The sequence below is a fragment of the Somniosus microcephalus genome, chromosome 2, assembly GCF_052327205.1.
Source record: "Somniosus microcephalus isolate GS21.2 chromosome 2, FLI_Smic_1.0, whole genome shotgun sequence".
Taxonomy (NCBI): domain Eukaryota; kingdom Metazoa; phylum Chordata; class Chondrichthyes; order Squaliformes; family Somniosidae; genus Somniosus; species Somniosus microcephalus.
The window spans coordinates 325,551,679-325,572,418 of NC_140988.1; the positions used below are offsets into that span (position 1 = coordinate 325,551,679).

The 20,740-nt window shown below is 44.9% G+C and overlaps 1 protein-coding gene across 11 annotated transcripts in view; it reads left to right on the forward strand.

Annotated features, from left to right (window-relative positions):
* Positions 1-20,740, forward strand: part of tcf4 (transcription factor 4) — a 679,628-nt gene that overhangs the window by 402,380 nt on the left and 256,508 nt on the right. Inside the window, exon 1 of one of the 11 annotated variants that reach the window (XM_085974614.1) lies at positions 6,547-6,777. The exons of the other annotated variants lie outside the window; for them this stretch is intronic. The gene's annotated coding sequence lies outside the window, so the exon portion shown is untranslated. Of the gene's footprint in view, positions 1-6,546; positions 6,778-20,740 lie in introns of those variants that run through there. 11 annotated transcript variants of the gene reach the window in all.

Here is a 20,740-nt window from a genome sequence, read left to right on the forward strand (position 1 = left end):
ACAACAACAGCACCACCCTTGTCAGCAGGTTTAATGACAATGTCGGGGTTGGATCTGAGAGAATGGAGTGCTGCAAGTTCAGAGTGAGGTAGGTTGGAGTGAGTGAGGGGAGCAGAGAAATGGAAACAGCCGATGTCACGGCGGCAGTTAGCAATGAAAAGATCTAGAGAGGGTAAGAGGCCAGAGGAAGGGGTCCAGGTAGAACGAGAATTCTGAAAGCGGGAGAAAGGGTCAGCCTGTTCAACTACATGCTGATTTGTAATGACATTGTGGCCCTTTAACACACGACTCATCCCGTTAATACAATCAAAACATGAAAAGCAAGTTTTATCTATCAGATGCAGGTTTCCCCTACAAAATGAGCATGCTGAGAAGTGTTGATTGTCCTTAAGCACTGACCTGTCACCTCAAGAACTTTTACAACCATGTCATTCAACTCTTAACAGTCTGGATGATTTTAATTCTCTTACTTCAGAACCTGGAAGTTCTTTGATCATTGCTCACTTTTCCTGTTATTGCAAAGCCTGTTTTTTTAAGTAGATGAACTGAACAGAAGCTCTTTTAATGAAACACAGCTGGACGTCTTGCCCGGAGATAGATTCAGCGACTGTCAGCTTAATCCATGTCATTGTACCCAAGGTCTTAGTCAGAAAAAGGGGAGACTAGGAATAGTTCATCTTTGTTATAATACAATCTCCAGAAGCCTATATATTGTATTGGCTGTCACATGACATAACTGCTTAAAAAAAACCATTGGAAGGACTAGTAGACTTATAACAGATATTTGAACTGAAAAGCTTGCCATTTTGGTGGTTCAGTTGGTTAATGTACTGCCCAGTGTGAGGCTAAGCTGTAGACAACAGAAAAGGTCCAAGTTTTATATAGTTTGCTGATCTTAGACGAGGCAGCATTTGAGGTGCTGCTATTGGACTTGTTACCACAAGGCTACAGATGGGAAAAATCAGCTGCTTCCGATTTTCATCCAGGGGCCTCAATCGAAAGTTCAACTGTGTTGATGTTGGGTGAGAACTGAACAGGGGGGCCAACTATAATGTTGTCTGCAGTCAAATAGCCTCATTATTCTCCATTGACTAGGCTCACACATGAAGGTGAGGTAGTGGAGGGCTGCTGGCCTCTGTAGACTGCCATCATAGCAAGGGTCAGTTGCTTTAGTAAAGAAGAGGAGGAATTTGCAATAAAAACAATAAAATACAGTTGCAAACCAGCGCATTGATTAACGGAACCATTTATCTTTTCCCCGACTTTGGTGGAAGTGTAATATTTTGTTCTCTTTCCATTAACGTAGGTTGTCATCTTGATAACTTTAAGCTGGTTTACCAGGTCATGGCAATTTCAAATGCATTTAAACTTAATGATCAATGACTAAAATGTGTGTAAAACTGATGTGGTGATATCTACACTTACGTTGACACTCATTACATCAGTGTATGCTCCTCTTTAAGCGCTGTGTTTTTTAAAAATAAAGTAGAACTGTACCAGTGTATGCTTTTTTTCTTTTATTTGATTAAAAAATACTCTAACCTTAAAGAGGGAAGTAATTGCGATATAAAGTACTTCCCTCTTTGTGTCTCCTATATTCAGAGTTTTAAAACTCCACCCAGTTATTTAGGTATATTCCCTTTGTGAATGCTACTTTGCATCTGTTGGAGAAATTGCTGTTATTTTTAAACAAAGCAAATAGGAAACAGTAACGTGATGTTACACAGGGGGATGAGCGGAAAACAGTGAGTTAAAACTTGCTTGTAATTATGGGGAGCAGCCTTTCACTTTTCATGATCAATACTTTACTTAGTTTCAATGCATCTTCAGCCAACCACAACCAAAACTGGTCGTTGCAGATTTTAGGAGGGAAGGGGAGCTCCCTAGTCACTTTGGAGGAATAGTAGCACGATAACTACTTCCTGGTAGACACAATCCATGTCTTGTCACCTTGTCTTCCCTGTTCTTGCACCTTCTCTCCTAAGGCACTGATTATGCAAGAGTATGGTTCCATGGGTATCTTCGTCCTCTGGCACTTCACTTCGGTGGTATTTGTTCATGTGTGAACTTTGAGCATGTTGGTCAACAGGCTATTTGACCCTAGGGAACAAACCAAAGCCACTTCGATCTTCACTTGGTGTTTACATGCATGTAGTTTCCAATATGAAACACTGGTTAGCAATTTTTCCCCCTTTCACCTTGCCCCTTCCCTAGCCCTGGCTCTGGCTCCCAGCCCAGGGATGGTAAGGCCATTTGTAGCATTGGTACTGATGTTCTGGATGAGATTAGCAAACTCAGCACAAACTGGGGATCAAATTGGGTGCTTGTTAGTCTTTATAGTTGTGTATCTTCTAGGCAGCTGAGGGGGTGTTGCCTCATCCCCCTTTCCGGTTTCTTGTATTTTGTAATGTCACTACTCCAGCAGTTAATTAGGTAATATACAGGCACAGCTGGAGAAAAAATTGTAACTATAGGAGTTGCAAGAGGGTATCTACTTCCCATTATAAGTACATTGCTTGTAAGTGAGGCAGTCTTCTTAAGTATTCTTCTTAAAGGGAAGAAATAGGTTAGATGTTTAGGCGGGTCTTCTTTTCCCAGAGAACTAGTTGCTTACTTGTGCAGTGAACGCTGACTCACTGTGTACCTTGGAGAGACAGCTGGACTGGTTCCTGGCTGGGGTGGAGATCGTATCATACAAGAGGTAGCTGCCAACTAGGGTTAATGTGGTCACCTGGACTAGTTTCAATCACTTAGAGGGATCGGAGAGGAATTTTCTAGTTTTTTTCCCCTAATTGGCCTTGGTTTTTGATTTGGTTTTTCACCTCTTCCAGAAGACTGCATGGAGGGCACCTAGAGGTTAGGGAGTCTTGTTGCAATGCAGCCTATCTACTGGTATTAAAAATTCCATGGCACTATTTCAGAGCAGGGAGCTTGCCCAGCAATCCTGCCTCAGTCAACACTACCAAAAACAAATTAAACTGATCAGTTATTACATTAGTGTTTGTGGGATCATGCTGTATGCAATATGGCTGCCACATTTACTACATTTCAAGGTGGTACATCGTGCCTGAAGCTCTTTAGATAGTAGAGAGAGATATGATAAGCTGCTATGTAAATGCAAGTCTTTTTCTTTTTATTTCTCAGAGTTAATATCCTTCACTTTGATGAGCAACAAATTTATCACCTCTCTAATAAGACAATATTAATTCACTTTCCATTTCATGTTACATTTCAGACATAACTCTATAGTTACGTGGTGGGGTAGATGGAAAGAGGGAGGGAATTCAAACTTGCTTCTGAATGTCATGCAATGAAAATGGAGGCGAGACATGTGACAACCTATCGTTAAGAGTGGGGAAGGAATGAACCGTTTCAGATCTGTTTCATTATAGGCAATTTGTGTAATTGAATTGCTGACTTCTGCTCTTTGACTTGCCATTCTTCAGAACCTGGCAGTATACGATTTTAGTAATTTTTTAAGTTTCTTCCTAGAGGTTTGATTTAGTGATATATGTAGCTGTGTACTGTACTTCTTAACTTTCTAATGCACAGTACTGAGGAGCAACATTCTTCCCTTCCCAAACAGGCTGGTTTCTTCACATTACTCCCGGAGAAAAAGACAATTTATCTTCTACTGTTTCAATGCTGACTTTCCCTGCGGTGTTCATATCTATCCTTCTCTCTCTCTCTCTGTCTTGCCCCTCTTCCCTTTTCTGATTTTCAAAAATAAATGATTTTCATCTAAGCATATCTTACAGGTGGAACAGATTACTTTCCCTGAAATTTATGTTGCAGTTTGATTTCATTAACATGCCATGCAAACACATTCATTAGCTGCAATGAAGAGTTAAAATCCTCCTAATGGAATAATTGGTTGAATGAAGTAGAGGCCCTGTGAACTTTGTACCACTGACGACAGAACATAAGCCTTAAACAGTCGGAGTCAGCTGGTTATTTGACGAGAATGCAGATTTGAACGTGGATTTGATAAACTGTTCTGTAGGTGATGCTGAAGCAGGATTGATAAAAATCACATCTACAGCAGGAAATACTTGAAAAAAATATATACATATATAATTATCAGTGATCGGCATTTTATTCTAAAATCAATAAAACAGACGTATTGAGACATTGACTTTTCTCGTGATCCGATTCAAAACTGAAAAGGTTGGGAAATTGATAGGCGCAGTTACTGTTAGCAACGGTTTATAAATTAATCAGTAGTGTTTTGTTACTGTACCTAAGTTGCCAATAATTGAATTAATTTAGATCAATAACATTTTGAAATAAAAACAGAATTGTTCACATATAGTGGCCTGAGCAGTGACCAGTAGTTTTCTATTCTGTAGTTATGTCCATATCACCATTATCCAGTCTTTCTTGAGAGAGGGAATGGATGAAAGAAAGAAGCCATTTCCTTCTTCCCACCTCCATTTGTTAAAGTTGATCAAAGGTAGTGTGGTTATACTTCATAGTTGCATTGCTAGAAAATAGTTTCCATGTTGCATCAATGTCAAAATGAACTGCAACTGAACTGGTGTTTTACAATAGGTGGGAGAACACCTGGCAGCCTTGCACTGCTTCAGTTCCTTACTGGAACATAGGAACAGGAGTAGGCCATTCAGCCCCTCGAGCCTGTCCCGCCCGCCAGTCAATTAGATTATGGCTGATCCGTATCTTAAGTCTATTTACCCACCTTAGTTCCGTAATCCCTTAATACTTTTGCCGAACAAAAATCTATCAAACCTCAGTTTTGAAATTTCCAATTGACCCCCAGCGTCAACAGCTTTTTGGGGGAGAGAGTTCCAGATTTCCACTACCCTTTGTGTGAAAAAGTGCTTCCTGACCTCACCCCTGAATGGCCGAGCTCTAATTTTAAGGTTCTGCCCCCTTGTTCTGGGCTCTCCCACCAGAGGAAATAGTTTCTCTCTATCCACCCTATCAACTACCTTAATCACCTCAATTAGATCACCCCTTAATCTTCGATACTCAAGAGAATACTAACCGAGTCTACTGGTTGCTTGCATAACTACAACCGCCGAAAGTTTAAAAAAAACAGCCGTAGACTGGTTTACGTTTTCCATCTTAGACAAGAACCAATGAGCTGTTGGCTCTTATTATCATCAGTAAATTCACCTAAAGTTGGGGGCTGTGCACGTTTGGGTAAGCGTGCTCACGGCTCTGCTTTTCCCAACTTATAAAGTGATGGAGTAGAGCAAGGTAGCTCTACAGCAGCAACAGAATATGCTGGAAGCATTTAGCAGGTTAGTCAGCACTTGTGGAGTGAACCATTTAGGCCATCAGGTGTGAAACCAGTTTTTTCCACAAAGTGTAGTGGCAACCAGGAATTCTCTCCACCAAAAGGCTGTGGATGCTGGGTCAATTGAAATTTTCAAGACTTGATAGAGATTGATAGATTTTTATTGGGTAAGGGTATCAAAAGATATGGAACAAAGGTGGGTAAAAGGAGTTGAGTTACAGATCAGCCTTGATCTAATTGAATGACAGAACAGGGTCAAGGGGCTGAATGGCCTACTCCTGTTCTTATTTTTATCAGAACTGGAACATTTACAGAAGATAAGCATATAAAAAAGAATAGAACAAAGGGAGGGGGTAGGAAACTGCGTGCGCGCACACACACACACACACACACACACACACACACGAGGTAATAGCATGTTCTGTAACAGTGGAGATGGTTGAATGGCTGAAGTGGTAGAAATATGAAACAGTACGAATTATGCCACCCTGAAAGCAGGTTCTGATGTCAAACAGTACTTGTAATATATTTACAATATAACAACACAGACACTGTTTGGGGAGGAGAGCAGAGCCAGATATGACATTTTACAACCTAGGTAGTAACCATCACAAAATTAAATGGATTTTTTAGGTTATGGATTCAATATGCACATATAGTAATGCGAATTTCAGCTTTAAATTCTGAGATGTGAACTTTACTTTTGCTCAGGTCACAGAATTTATCATTTCAACCAGACAAGTTAGAATTCAGAAAATCCTGTTTTTCTTGGAGCCTAAATAACTTGATTGTTACTGAAACTGTGTACTTCTGCATTGCTCTGATCTTCCCCCAAAATGAAGCAACAATAAACAAAAATAATTGCTTCATAACTAATCTATCATTTCTTTTCATTATAAGTAAAAGTTGAGCTATCAACAAAATGTGTTTGTGAACTGATTTATTTTCCGCTTCGTAGGAGTTGTCTACCATGCTCCCTTTGGTGTGTCCTCCGTCTCTTTCGACCGAGACAGTAGGCGTTGCTATGTTGCACTCTGTGAAAGAAATTCAGGCATATAGACATGTTCTCTAATTTACAAAAGAGCTCCTCTTTTTTTTATTATTTAGCGCCTGGCTGCTGCAGTAGTCCTTCAGTTCTCAGCGGGTTAACTGAAGAACAGGAGATGGATTGTAATTGGCCTATTTAGAGTGTTTTGCATGTGAATACTGTGCTAGTGAAGCATTACTAAGTCTGTTGTGAATGACAGGGTGATTAGAATTTAGATTAGGAAACCCATTCACTACTCAGAAAGTACAGTAATTGGCTCAGTGTGGTGAAAGTTGATTACATGTAATGATAAAGTAATAATTTTGGTATTTAATATTGATCTAAATAAGCAGAAGGTTGGTGTAGTTACACCTTAGCCAGGGTTGGGGAAAAAAAATTCTGTGTGGTATCTCATTACCAGTGAGATAAATGAAAAAAAGAGAACCATGCTGCTATGGGGAAGTTTACGAAGGAGACGCATGCATTTTAGGTAAGTGTGTAGTCTCTTCGAGTAATTTCCTGGTAAAAAAAAATTAAGTGATACTTATCTGGAAAGATTGTTCTGTGACACTTGTATTGTGTATAGTCAGAAGCTTCAGTTGTTGGTGAGATTACAGACAAGGAGTTGTGGATATATTTGGAAAGTTTGCTAATGAGTTGTGTGTGTGCTTTAGGGGCAGGTAATGTTGAGAAGTAATTTATTCGATCAATTTGAAAGTGATTTAAAAAGAATAATTTTGTGGAAAACCTTCAGTACTTTATCAGTAACTTTCTTTCGTTACTGGCGAGATCAGTTAAAATGCTGGGAATTCACTGATGAGTCATCCGTACTTCAGATCGCCAGTCATCAAGCAAAATAGAGCCTGCTTTGTCAAGCAGCCACATGCTCGGTGCTATGGGTTCCTTAAATGAGCTGTTGTTATATTTATTAAATACAATTTAAAGGAGAAATGTTATTTCAATAAGATAGTGACTACGCTCTGTGATGTTTGCAGTTCCCCTGTTTCTAAAATGGAGTTGAACAGCCATTTTTTTTTCAAACATCTCCTCGGGGCTAGTTGCACAGAAGATGGAGCCCTTGAAGTGACTCACGAGCTAGTTCCCTTCTTAAAACAAGCATAGCTTGAGTGGTAGCTTCCACATCCCCTTGAACTCCAAGATTGGAGCACTGTGTTACTTTCATATATCTTAAAGTAATATTGATAAAACAGCTAATTTCTGTTTTAAACTTTGTTTCTAAAAATGTTTTAAAAATTCTCATGCTGTTACCTAATGTGACTTTTGCATTGTTATTGAAGAACTGGTAATATGTGATGGGAGAATTATTACTGATTATAGGACTAGGGCTTGAGGGTATGTGTTGGATCACTTGACAGGACATGTAGTTTATTTTGTTAATTTTTGAACAAGGGATTAAAGTAAAGTTTGCTATCATCTATATACAGTAGGGTCTTGTTTATCTGAATGCTGACTTAAGTGCTAGCTTGGCCTCATTGGCAGCACTCTGGTTTTTGACTCAGAGAGTTGTATCTTCAAGGCCCAGGACAGCTGACATGTGTGCAGAATCATGGGCATGCTGCATTGTCAGAGGTACCATTTTTCAGATGAGGTGTTAAACTATGGCCCCATCTTTAACATAGAAAAACATCCTAAGGTGCTTCACAAAGGCACAAAAATAACTTGATACCGAGCTAAAGGAGGGATTAGTAAGGGTGACCAAATGTTGATCAAGCAGGTGGGTTTTAATCACTCATTCATTTCCTGTTTGTGGGACGTTGCTGTGCATAAATTGGCCACCACATTTGGCTATGCAATAACAGTGACTTCACTTCAAAAAGTAATTAATTGATTGCAAAGTGCTTTGGGATATCCCAAGAATGTAATAGAGTGAAATATAAATGTAAGTTCTTTTTCCAGTTTGACTGGTTACTAGACCTTCCAACATACCCTACATGTATAATTATTTTATCGTATTATATATCAGTTTTCCATATTGAAGTAATGTTAATTGATACAGTTACGCAATAGGATTTATACACAGTTAGTTATCCAGTTATCCAAACTGAGGTGTTTTCAGAACTGTTTAGATAAACATGATCTCACTGTGCAATTATTTTACAAAGTAAACTTCTGCTGATGTGTAGAAGTTTAAAGCCCCAAATACAATCCCTGTGCCTGATGGGATCCGGGCATGTGGGGCGCAGTTCTTACCTCCCCGATCACTGCGCACTCCCATAGGCCACTATTTTAACCCCAGATTTCGGGAGGCGTGTGAGGTGCTCGCCGGAGGCAGGCGAAAGCCTCATAAATATTCAAAAGTTGGGTTCCGATGACATCCTTTGTATCCCAACGCTTCTTTAACGCTGGGCTGTGCATGTTGCGCACGGAGCCAACCTCACCAGGGGAAGCTGTCACCAACTGGATCCTGGGCCAGAAGAGGCACAACAAAGTAAGTTTTTAAAAATGTTTCATGGTTTCCTTGTGGACCAGGAGGAGCAGAGTTGCACCTCATGCTTCCAGAAGGAAACCTTGGGCCTCCCCCTACTCTAAGCTCGCCAGCCTCCAAATCCACCCCCCCCCCCGCCCCGACCCCTCTCTCCCAACCATGATCGCCCTCGACCGACTCTTCCCTTGACGACTTAGCCCTAATGCTGGGAACCGTTCATTTGTGTCCCCGACAGTGGCCTCCTGTCACCCAAAATCCCACTCCTGCCCATCGGCCAGGTAGTGATACCTGCTGCCTCAGGTGGGAGATTTGGCTCCAGGAATGTAATAAGGCCCGGTGGTTAAAATGGCCCTGGCCTCATGCCTGGACGGCCTTGTGAGCTTGTCAATTTCCCGGCCCCCTTCACCTGCACTCACAACCCGAGTTAAAATCGGGCCATAAAGCTTTCCTGATGGCTGTGCAAGTCAAGAGGGTCCCATGTCAAATTCAGGTCCATGTTGAGTTAGTTGGGGTGGTAAAATAGACTCTACAATTGGTATCAGTCTGCAGTCTTATTGCTGATCACTCTCCACTGGCTCTTGCTGGAAGATGTGCCCGTGTGAACCTCAAGTAAGGACAGGGTCAGGTTCAGTTGTGGTGTCCCATGGTTGAACTCACTGTTTAGGCTTTAGTGTCCGGATTGGCCCCTTGAGTGAGGTACCAGCTATGGAACTTAAACTGATAGCAGCTATGAACCAAGATGAATTTTTTTAAGTAAAAGAATTAGTAAAATATTCAAAGTAATTAATTGTAAATTCTTTAGGAATCTTATTTGGGGTCATCATCACTCACAGTAGAAACACAAGGGGGTCGATTTTCCCGAAGCTGTCGGGAAGAAGGCGGGACTACAACTTTCGGGTTTTAGACCCGCCTACATCGACGTCCGGCCAATCCGCGCAATTTTCCCTTGATTGACCTTGTTGAGCCCACCCAGCGGGCTCAGCAGGCCAATTAAGGGCCACCCGGCAACAGGTGATGTCACAGACTGCAATTTCATCTGTCAAGAGTTCTTGACAGATGAAATATCAGTGTTTCACAGCTGTTTGAAGCTGCCAAACACTGACAGTCTGAGTTCTAACATGAACCCTTCTGCACAGACTCAGTTAGAACTCTCAGCAGCACTCAAAGCTGAAGGCTGTCACTTTTCACAGATCGCAGCCATTCAGCTTTAAGTGCCGGCTGAGTGATGCGCTCCCGACGCAGGAAGAAAGGCTGTTAAGGTAAGTAAAAGTTCTTTACACACTTTAGACACACCAAACACACTTACCTTTGCACTCATGCACCCATCACTCACCTGAACACCGACATCGCGACCCCTCCAAGTCCTTCAACCCGACGGCCCGCCTGCTCTAACTTGCCGTGGTTTGGAGCCGTCGGGAATCCCACACGACACCCCTCAAAATAGGGATTAGGCTAAAAACTGCCTGTTAAGTACCTGTTAACAGGCAGTTAATTGGCACTAATCCCTTCCCGCCTCGGGTCGGCGGGTCCCAGTGCGGGGCGGGTACCCACTGCCTCTGAAACTTGCGTGGAGCGGGGTTTTGGGCGGGATGGTGTCGGGACCCCCGAATTCGGGATTTCTACCCCCCCCCCCCCCCCCCCACACGCCTGAAACCCTGCCTGACGGCTCCAGGAAAATCGACCCCAAGAAGTGAAAAAGACAGCTGTTACAGACAAATTCTTGAGGTTGGTTGTTGCTCTATTGTTTAGTAACTCATAAGCCCTTTGAGTACTAAGCTTTCAGGACAACCACCTTTTTCTAATTGTTCAACATCTGTAAAATCACTTGACAACATTTTTGGTGCTGAATGTTTTGGGGATTCATTAAGCACATGCAAAGAACATTTAGTAACTCTCAGATGTCCCTGAATAAACTAGAAAAATGTTGGTCTTGTTATATTCATCGTCCTCACAGATGGAATAAAGGGGCAATTGCAGAAAGAAATGTAGCCACGGTGGTCCAATCTGTCTGCATAGACCTTAGTAATGGAAGCAAAATCATTTGAAAATATCATAGAATGGTTACAGCACGGAAGGAGGCCATACGGCCTGTCAAGCCCGTGCTGGCTCTCTGCATCAGCACTTCAGCTAGTGTCACTTCCCTGCCCTTTCCCCGTAGCCCTGCAATTTTTTTTCCTTCAGGTACTTATCCAACTCCCTTTTGAAAGCTGTGATTGAATCTGCCTCCACCACCCTTTCAGGCAGTGCATTCCAGATCCTAACCACTCACTGCGTAAAAAAGTTTTTCCTCATGTCGCCTTTGGTTCTTCTACCAATCACCTTAAATCTGTGTCCTCTGGTTCTCGACCCTTCCGCCAACGGGAGCAGTTTCTCTCTACCTACTCTGTCTAGACCCCTCATGGTTTTGAACACTTCTATCAAATCTCCTCTCAATCTTCTCTGCTCGAAGGAGAACAATCTCAGCTTCTCTAGTCTATCCACATAACTGAAGTCCCTCATCCCTGGAATCATTCTTGTAAATCTTTTCTGCACCCTCTCTAAGGCCTTTACATCCTTCCTAAACTGCGGTGCCCAGGATTGGACACAATACTCCAGTTGAGGCCAAACCAGTGTTTTATACAGGTTCATCATAACTTCCTCGCTTTTGAACTCTATACCCCTATTTATGAAGCCCAGGATCCCGTAAGCTTTTGTAACTGCTTTCTCAACCTCCCTGCCACCGTCAATGATTTGTGCACACATATCCCCAAGTCTCTCTGTTCATACACCCCCTTTAGAATTGTACCCTTTAGTTTATATTTTCTCTCTTCATTCTTTCTACCAAAATGTATCACTTTGCACTTTTCTGCGTTAAATTTCATCTGCCACATGTCCGCCCATTTCACCAGCCTGTCTATGTCCTCTTGAAGTCTATCACTATCATTCTCACAGTTCACTATTCTTCTGAGTTTTGTGTTATCTGCAAAGTTTGAAATTGTGCCCAGTACACCTACATCCAAGTCATTAATATATATCAAGAAAAGCAGTGGTGCTAGAACCGACACCTGGGGAACACCACTGCATACCTTCTTCCAGTCTGAAAAACAGCTGTTCACCACTACTCTCTGTTTCCTGTCACTTAGCCAATTTCGTATCCATGTTGCCACTGTCCCTTTTATTCCATGGGCTTCAACTTTGCTGGCAAGCCTATTATGTGGCACTTTTTCAAACGCTTTTTGGAAATCTATGTACACCACGTCAACCTCATTGCCCTCATCAACCCTCTCTGTTACCTAATCAAAAAACTCGATCAAGTTGGTTAAACACAATTTACTTTTAACAAATCCATGCTGGCTTTCCTTAATTAATCCACACTTGTCCAAGTGACTGTTAATTTTGTCCCTGATTATTGTTGCTAAAAGCTTCCCTACTACCAAGGTTAAACTGACTGACTTGTAGTTGCTGGGTTTATCTTTTCACCCTTTTTTGACCAAGGGTGTAATATTTGCAATTCTCTAGACCTCTGGCACCAGCCCCATTTCTAAGGAGGATTGGAAGATTATGGCCAGTACCTCTGCGATTTCTTCCTTCACTTCCCTGAGCATTCTAGGATGCATCCCTTCTGGTCCTCGTGACTTATCTTCTTTAAGTACAGCCAGCCTTTCTAGTACCTCTTTATCAATTTTTATCCCATCCAGTATCTCCTCTACCTCCTCCTTCACTATGTCTATGGCAGCACCTTCTTACTTGGTGGAGACCGATACAAAATACTTATTTAGCACCTCAGCCATACCCTCTGCCTCCATGCGTAGATCTCCTTTTTGGTCCCTAATCGGCCCCACCCCTCCTCTTACTACCAGTTTACTATTTATATGCCTGTACAAGACTTTTGGATTACCTTTTATGTTATCTGCCATTCTATTCTCATACCCTCTCTTTGCCCCTCTTATTTTCTTTTCCACTTCTCCTCTCAACTTTCTATATTTAGCATGATTCTCAGATGTATTGTCGACCTGACATCTGTCATACGCGTTCTTTTTCTGCTACATCTTACTCTCTATCTCTTTCGGCGTCCAGGGAGCTCTGACTTTAGTTGCCCTACTTTTCTCCCCTAGTGGGAATGTACCTCGACTGTTTCCGAACTATTTCCTCTTTAATGGCAGCCCATTGTTCCAGTTTAGTTTTGTCTGCCAATCTTTGATTCCAATTTACCCGGGCCAGATCCATTCTCATCCCACTGAAATTGGCCTTCCTCCAATTAAGTATTTTTACTCTAGATTGCTCCCTGTCCTATTCCATAGCTAATCTAAACCTTATGACACCTATGATCACTGTTCCCTATATGTTCACCTTCTGACACTTGCTCCACTTGACCTACCTCATTCCCTAGAACCAGATCCAGCAATGCCTCCTTCCTCATTGGGCCGGAAACATACTGATCAAGAAAGTTCTCCTGAACACACTTCAGAAATTCTTCCTCCTCTCTGCCCTTTACACTATTACTATCTCAGTCTATATTAGGATAGTTGAAGTCCCTCATTATCATCATACTCTATAGTTCATGCATCTCTCTCTAATTTCTCTGTAAATTTGCTCCTCCATATTTTTCCCACTAGTTGGTGGCCTATAGAATACACCTAGTAGTTTAATGGCACCTCTATTATTTCTTAACTCTAGCCATATAGACTCTGTCCTTGATCCCTCCAGGACATCCTCCCTCTTCAGCACTGTAACATTCTCCTTAACCAATACTGCCACACCACCTCCTATCTTTTCTTCCCTATCTTTCCTGAACACCTTATATCCAAGAATATTTAATACCCAATCCTGCCCTTTTTTGAGCCAGGTCTCTGTTATCGCCATAACATCATATTCCCATGTGGCTATTTGCGCCTGCAGCTCACCAACCTTGTTTATTATGCTTCGTGCGTTCACATACATACACTGTAAACCTATCTTAGACCACCCTGTGTTCTCGTTTATTCCCACCTTACTATTTCTTACATTAGTGCTATCCGTCTCTCCCAATTCTTTGTGCCCTTTGTTTCTCCTTTCTAATGCTACATCCTGGTGCCCAATCCCCTGCCAAATTAGTTTAAACCCTCCGCAACAACATTAGCAAATCTCCCCGCGAGGATGTTGGTACGGCTCTGTTGAAGTGCAACCCATCCGGCCTGTGCAGGTCCCACCTCCGCCAGAACCGGCCCAAATGCCCCAGGAATCCAAAGCCCTCACTCTTGCACCATCTCTCCAGCCAGGCATTCATCTGCTCTATCCTCCTATTTCTATACTCACTTGCGCGTGGCACCAGAAGTAATCCAGAGATTACTACCTTTGAGGTCCTGCTTTTTAATCTGTTTCCTAGCTCCCTGAAATCTGCCTGCAGGACCTCATCCCTCTTTCTACCTATGTCGCTGGTACCGACATGGACCACGACCTCTGGCTGTTCATCCTCCCCTCTCTCAAAGTTCTGCAGCCGCTCGGTGACATCCTTAACCCTGGCACCAGGGAGGCAACATGCCATCCTGAAGCCACGTCTGCGGCTGCAGAAACGCCTGCCTGCTCCCCTAATTATCGAATCCCCTACCACTATTGCTTTCCTGCTTTCCCTATCTTCTTCCCCCCACCCCCGTATGCTGAGCCACCCATGGTGCCGTGGACTTGGCTCTGGCTGTACTCCCCAGAGGAACCATTGCCCTCACCAGTACTCAGAACAGACTACTAGTTGGAGAGCGAAATGCACTCGGGGACTTCTGCACTACCTGCCTGGTCCTCCTCTTCTCTCTGGCGGTCACCCATTCCCTCTCTGCCTGCACACTCCTTAGCTGCAGGGTGACCACCTCCTGAAGCGTTCTATCCACGTATCTCTCAGCCTTGCGGATGCACCGCAGTGACGCCAGCTGCTGCTCAAGCTCCAAAACCCAGAGCTCGAGCTCCTCCAGCTGATGACACTTCCTGCACACGTGGTTGTCCAGGACATGGGAAGCATCCTAGATTTCCCACATGGCACAGGATGCGCATTCCGTGGGACTGAGCTGTCCTGCCATGCCTTTATTTATTCAACTATTAACTAACTTTACAGAAACTTAAGACTAAGATGTATTTAATTCAAGTTATTAATATAATATATTAACAGTTACTAACTTAATATAGTATTATCAGTTACTAATTTAATGTAGTATTAATAGTTACTAATCTCGAAGCTCCTGCTTTATCCCTAACCAGCTATTTAACCCCGGCCCCTAACTTGAAGAGCCCTTCTCCGACCACGCTCTTTAGCAGAACTTAGCAGAAGTAAACTTAAAACTTAAACCACTCATCAATCAGCTCCTTCCCTTGTGCTGACATCACTTTAGTTTTTTTTTACTCTGACGTCACTCTTTCAAATTCTGCCTGTGTTGAGTTGCTCCGCTCTCGCTGCGCTCTTTATCCCTGCTCAGCTCCCGATGCGCTCCCTCTCAAGCCTGCTCCTTCAGAATTTAACCAGTTTGGTAGAGATGAGCTCCCAAGGTTATCTTCTGCTTTTTAGTTGAGTTTTGTGGGAGCACCTCGTGACCTTTGAAGAAACTACTCACTAGCTGATACTTTTGCAGAGCGGGTTGAATTTTCCAAACTCTCCTTTTGCACTCCACCCCATCTTCCCGCCCCCCGTCAAAAAACCCTAAGATTGTTGTTATCAAGAATTGACATTTACCAATTCCCCAATTGGTGCATTTTGGGATTATTGCTGTCACTCAACTTTATTTTAATTGAAGTAATCTGCCAAAGTAAACTAAATTTAAACTTAAAAAAAGCAATACATTTTAGTTCATTTAAAGTTCAGAACCTTCGGTGGTTCGTTAGGGTTGCCAGAAATGTCTGCGCGAAGTGATTTTGTTGTGGGAGAGAGGCATTGGGACAGTTTAACTGACATCAGAGGAAAACCTGGTGGACAAGTCAATTTGCAGTATTTTTATGCATCTCTAGGTGGTTAAGAAGACATACGGGATGCTTTCCTTTATTAGTCGAGGCACAGAATATAAGAGCAGGGAGGTTATGCTTGAACTGTATAAAACACGAGTTAGGCCACAGCTAGTGTACTGCGTACAGTTCTGGTCAGCACATTACAGGAAAAATGTGATTGCACTAGAGAGGGTACAGAGGAGATTTATGAAGATGTTGCCGGGACTGGAAAACTTTAGCTATGAGGAAAGATTGGATAGGCTGAGGTTGTTTTCTTTGGAGCAGAGTGTAGTGTCTGTGCTTTAAGTCAGAACTACTTTTTACAGCTCCTGTATACTGTAGTACCGGCAGTGACCACACCGGTATATAAGCTGTGCGCATGCCTCTGTACCCCAGTCTAGAGATTACCCTCCTCCAGTAAAGACCTGTTATATGTTTATGTACAACATCCGTGTAATTATTTATCCACTGAACCACGGATCTAACAGTGGCGACGAGTGTTCATGCGAATCTACCTGCAACATAAAAAGAAAAAAAAAAAATAGTCGAGTCCAGGAACACGGGCGTCGACTGCGAGCAACCACTTAGCAGTCAGGCAGAGATCCAACTTCGCTGGGGAGGCTGCGGAGAGCCGGGCTTGGTTCACCAGCCACAACGAGCAGTAAGAGACCGACGACAGGTCCAGAGCAGACCTTTCCCGAGCAGCGGCAGCTGGAGCCGACCGACGGCAGAGAGAGAGAGCCGGGCAGCGTCGACGGGGTAAGAAAGAGGGTGAAGAGAGCAGGGCGCAGCCGGGGGTTGATCACCGAGCGGCGTCGAGGAAAAATACTGCAAACCGGAGAGAGAGAGGGTAAGAAACAGCCGGGTTCTAGACTGAGCGGCGTCGACAAATATCAAGAGAAGAATGCGCAGAGCACAGCCAGGGATCACGGGCTGATCAGGGTCCACGGGGCGAAGCAAGGGGAGACGCCATTGAGCCGCGGAGAAGCAGGGAGAGCGCGGGAGACGCCATTGAGCCACGGAGAAGCAGGGAGAGCGCGGGAGGCGCCATTGAGCCGCGGAGAAGAAGGAAGAGCGCGGGAGATGCCATTTTGCAAAGCCGCATCGGAGAAGACGGGCGAGCGCAGGAAGGAAGGAAAGCGAGGGAGAAGCCATTTTGTGCCAGCAGAGAAGAAGGGGAAGCGCGGGAGGCGCCATTGGTGATAGTTAATGCACAACCAAGGATGCCGAAGAGTGGCAGTATCTCTACGTTCGACAATGAAGTCGAAGATTGGGCGACATGTGGAACGTATTGAGGTGTACTGCAGGGCGAATGAAGTGCCAGATGCTAATAAAGCACTGGTTCTGTTAAATTCCATGGGTGCAAAAACTTATGGGTTACTGCGAAATCTAATAACCCCAGAGAAGCCGGTAAACAAGAATTTTGAAAGCATAGTAGAAATCCTACAGGACCACTTAAACCCCACACCGCTGCTGATAGCAGAACGATTTAAGTTCCATAAAAGGAACCAACACAAAGACGAAAGCAATGCTGAGTACCTAACGGAACTGCGCAAGCTATCGAAATACTGCCAGTTTGGAGCGGGACTAGCAGACACGTTAAGGGACAAGTTTGTGTGTGGGCTACAAAGTGAAGGAACCCAGAAACGGCTTCTATCAGAAAAGGACCTTACGCTGGACAAAGCTTTCAGTATGGCAGTATCACACGAAGCAGCCGCAAGGGGCGCTGCAGAGATACAACGGAGACCGCAAGAATATGGCACCAATGAAATGACCTATGGAACAGGGAAGTGCTACCGCTGCGGCAGAGCAACACATGACCAGAAAGATTGTTGGTTCAAGGACCAAGTATGCAGACAGTGTGGGAAAGCAGGACACATAGCAAGAGTCTGCAGGTCTGGGAAGAAAACCAACAGTAAGAAATCTCCACAGGAGAAGTACAAAAAGGTACACCAGGTGATGGACAGTGGTTCAGACGAACAGAAAAGTGACACAGACTCCGGAAGCAAGGAGCTGGGTTGTCTGAAACTACATAATGTAACCGAAATGGAGGATCACCAGACTATCTGGGTTACACTCAAGATAGATGGAGTCCAAGTGGAAATGGAATTGGACACAGGGTCAGCTCTAACAGTCATAAATCAAAGAGACTATAAGCGGCTATTTTCACACATACCCTTGAAAGTTACAGAGATTGTCTTGAAGACGTATACGGGGCAAGAAGTCTACCCCAAAGGAAAAATAAGGGTGAAAGTGACATATAAAGGTCAGCAAATACCTAAAATGGATATATATGTATTGCCAAATGGAGGACCACCACTGCTAGGACGTGAATGGATCCGGAAGATACATTTAGATTGGCATTCCATACAGGCACTGAAGGTGGAGGCCAAAAAGGATGACGACGTCACACCTGGACGACTGTCAAAAATGCTAACTGACTCAAAAGAAGTGTTCCAGGAGGGACTAGGAACACTAAAAGGAATAACAGCAACAATTAAAATAGAGGATAATGCAAGCCCAAAGTTTCTGAAGGCCAGACCAGTGCCTTATGCGATCAGACCAGCGGTTGAAACAGAGCTGGAAGGGTTAGAACGTTCAGGAGTACTGTCCAAAGTGGACTGGAGCGAGTGGGCTACACCCATCGTTCCTGTAATGAAGAGGTCGTTGAGTAATACGCCTGGGGAAGCAAAGAAGGTCCGCATCTGTGGGGATTTTAAGGTGACAGTGAACCCAGTCCTTCACACAGTGCAATATCCGCTTCCACGAATTGAGGATATTTTCGCCTCGCTATCTGGTGGTAAACGCTTCACCAAAATTGATCTAGCCCAGGAGTACTTGCAAATGGAGGTAGAAGAAGCTTCGAAACATTACCTTACGATCAACACCCATAAAGGCCTCTATCAATACAACCGGCTGGTGTTTGGAGTAGCCTCGGCTCCGGCTATCTGGCAAAGGGCGATGGATCAGGTCCTGCAAGGGATTCCAGGGACCCAGTGTTATTTGGACGACATCTTGGTCACGGGCGAAAATGACGGTGATCACCTCGCTAACTTGGAGAAGGTGCTCGCCAGATTAAAGGAATATGGGCTACGAGCTATGTGATGAAATATATGCCTTCATCAGCCCCTGTGTTTTACCTGCTTTGTATTGTGTGAACCGCCCCCTTTTGTTCCTATTGTGTGTATTGGCTACGCCCCTGTCTTTTGCCATATAAAGGTCTCAAGAGCTGTATGAGTCATTTCTACCAGACGGGCGATGTGGAAAGACCTGCAATGCTGCAATGTTCTTGGTGATTAAAAGCCTTTAGTTGAATCCTTTAAACTCCTTGGGCTAAAAATTCGGTATCGCCGCGCCAGGTCTTTAGTGCCCGAAATTTTGCGCTCGCACGGATTCCCGTAGCGCCCGCCTGAAATTCAGTTGCGCCGCCCCAAGACGGAGGCGGGCGCTATTGCAGGGTTTGGCCGCCTCGTTTGGGGCGATGAAAGTCAGTTTCAGGCGTCCAGCTGCCGCTGCGGCACCCGATGCGGTGCGGCAGGCTGGGGTACTGCAGGCCCCCTCCTCTTAAGGAGGAGCTGCCTGCAGCCGTGAGATCGCCGTTGGATTCCCCCGGCAAATGAGCCCGGCACCACGGAGAAGTGCCGGGCTCGCGGGAGTCAGACACCAATGCCGCGGGGGGGTGGTGCAGGAGTCCGGGGAGGGAGGTGCGGCCAGGCGGCCGCCGGGAAAGCGGCCGGCCGCCCCTCCACCTTTATGCGCCGGCCTCTCGGAGCTGCAAGGCACCGTTTTTCAAACGCTGTTTGCGGCCACTACGGGCGAGGCGGCCGCAACTGAATTTGGCCATCGGCACGGAATAGCATTGGAACCGGGGCGCTGCGCACACCGATGACGTCATCGGTGCCGGCGCAGCGCTACCGGCTAACGCCGATGTTAGGGACCAACTGAATTTCGGGCGCTAAAAAACTTCCGGCGCAAACCACTCTATAGCCAATAAGTGGGCGCAAACGCGACTGAATTTCTAGGCCCTTGTCTTTGAGTTATTGAAGGCACATCAATTTTAATCACTAAAACACCAAGATGGATCGACTCCTGAAACCAGAGCGCTTGGATCTGGACCCCCATGCCTCAGACGCAGCCACACAGTTCGGACACTGGTTCCAATGCTTCGAATTTTTCATTGCAAACTCATCCACCACCATAGCAGCCGCAACCGCCACCGGAGACGTGAAACTGGGAATCCTGCGAAACTGGGTGAGCCATCGGGTCTCCCCTCTCATCCAAGATGCCACCAGCTACGGGGATGCCTGCACCATTCTGAAGGCCCACTACGTGCGGCCAATAAACGAGGTGTACGCCAGGCATCTTCTGACTACTCGCACGCAGCGGCATGGTGAGTCACTAGAGGACTTTATGCTAAGCCTAAAAGTACTGGGCAGGGACTGTAACTGTAAGGCCGTGTCTGCCACCGTGTACACGGAGGAGCTGATCCGAGACTCCTTTATTGCGGGCCTCAGTTCTAATTACATTCGGCAGAAACTGTTTGAAAAGGAGGGACTGGACTTAAAACAGGCTATGGGTATAGCGCGATCGCTGGATATGGCCCAGAGGAACTCTGAATCCTGTTCCTCAGGCCATGCGGCCCACTCCGCCTCGTGCGCGCCGTGGGGGCCGCCATCTTGGAAGCCATCTTCACCTCCCAGGTCTCAGGCCAGCCCAGCACCATCGGAGCCCCAGCCTCCACCCAGGAGCCCCACTACTGCCGCGATGCATCGGGGCCCAAAATGCTCCTTCTGCGGCCAGGACAAACACTCCAGGCATCTGTGCCCAGCGACGGGCACCACCTGTTTTAAATGCGGGAAGAAAGGACATTTCAGCAAAGTCTGCAGAGGGAACCCCGCCTCCTACTCCACCACCACCGCGTGCACGCCGTGGGGGCGGCCATCTTGGACGCCATCTTGTCCACCCTCATGGAGTCCACCATCTTGCCCCGACTACACGGACCTCCAGGACCCACTGGTGGCCTCGATCACAGTGGATCAATCCAGGCCGCATCCGTTGTCTAAATCGATGATGGACATAGAGGTAA